A 1616-nucleotide genomic window follows, 5' to 3' on the forward strand; every position below is an offset into this window, starting at 1 on the left:
ATGAAAAGTTTTTTAATTAATTTGAACGATCGTAGTAATTTCGCGATAAACAAACAATTTCCTTCCAATTTACGTAAAATTCGTTTCGAAACGCAACTTTCGACTCCTTTCTTTCTTTCTTTCTTTCTTTCGAAACAATTCTACGAATTCTTCTCGTTCGATCCGTAATTTGGAATTTACTCGGGTACAACTCGGGATATCTTTCTCGCGATGTTGTTTTCGAAAGGGGGCGAAAACCGCGGTCATTAATTAATCAATGGTTAAATCGAGCGACGATCGATCAACGATGAACCAAATCGAATCGAAGGACGATCGCTGATTACAGAGTTGACCCAGAGATAGTCGAGATATTGCGCGTAATTGCCGATACCAGAAGGTAATAGATTTCTCGATCGGTTTAATCGGTAATAGCGATAACACGGTTTAACTGGAGGCGAGTATCGCCACTGAAACGACTATTAATTTCGAGTAGTGAATTAAAACGTTAATCGAGAAAAGGGAAGGAGGAGGGGAGGAAATTCCAATTTTCTCTACGATAATCGCTAATTTCTTTCCCTTTCGTTCAATCTCGAGATTTCTTAATCGGCCTTAAGTGTTTCTTCTGAACGTCGCCGTCGCTTTCTTTTCTTACGTGTCTTTTTTTACGCGACACGTTCGTAGAGAAATCGTAGAGAGCGCGTAGTTATGGAAAATTCGAAGATACCGATTTCGCTCGATTCGTAAAGAACGAGAAGGAGAAGGAGAAGAAATTGGTCGTTGGAATGTGACGGCAGTAAAGCGAGGTGGAAGGTTGGGAAAAAGATCAGGATGCTCTAAAGGGTGACACCGCTACGCTTATTTGACACTTGGAACGACAAACGGCCACCTTATTACCTTCCCATCTTCCTCCTTGTTCTCGGTCGCATCGCCCTCTCGATATCCTCCGACGAATCGATTTCTCAACGATCGTTCTGACATCCTCCTCCAAGGTCGAGGAATTCGTTTCGTTCGAGAAGAATTTTCGATATAATAAGGCTTTCATCCGTGATAGTTTGTCCCTTCTTCCCCCTCCCCTTTCCTCCTACTTGTCTATTCTTACCCGTACACGTAGATACGAATATACGAGAGGACGAAAACCGGATAAAATTAGGTAGCTCGATCGAGGAATCGTTTCGAAAAAAAAAAAAAAAAAACTCGAACATCGAACGGTGGGAGGGAGATAATAACGAAGGAATAACTCGCGAGGGAGCGAGAGAGAGAGGGGAAGGCGCGAAAAAGGGTCTTAACCGAGGAGGCGGAGGCGGAAAAATCGTCGATACCACTTCGGTGGTTGGATCGCGGTGGACGCGGAGTACAGCGGTTGAAACGAAATAAAAAGGACGTATTGAAAAATGGGGAAAAAGCGGGGGACGAAATACACGGATGGTGCATTGGCTTTCGAAGCGATCGCCAGTGGCGATAAGGACTTCATTGTCTCGGCACCGAATCGAAAAACGAGCGGAACGCTGGTGCAACGCTGGTGGATAGATGAAAATGGCGGGAAGAAGGGAAGAGTCGGAGGTTGCGCGGCTGGCTAAACGACCCCCGTTTTTCCCTCCCCCCTCTCTCTCTCTCTCTCTCTCTCTCGCTCTCTCTCT

General features: G+C 45.2%; 1 protein-coding gene across 1 annotated transcript in view; it reads right to left on the reverse strand.

Moving 5' to 3' along the window:
- The window catches only part of LOC102672766 (synaptogenesis protein syg-2), a 75923-nt gene that overhangs the window by 69304 nt on the left and 5003 nt on the right, over positions 1–1616 (reverse strand). The window lies entirely within an intron of this gene.

Source organism: Apis dorsata, unplaced genomic scaffold (assembly GCF_000469605.1).
Source record: "Apis dorsata unplaced genomic scaffold, Apis dorsata 1.3 scaffold_525, whole genome shotgun sequence".
Taxonomy (NCBI): domain Eukaryota; kingdom Metazoa; phylum Arthropoda; class Insecta; order Hymenoptera; family Apidae; genus Apis; species Apis dorsata.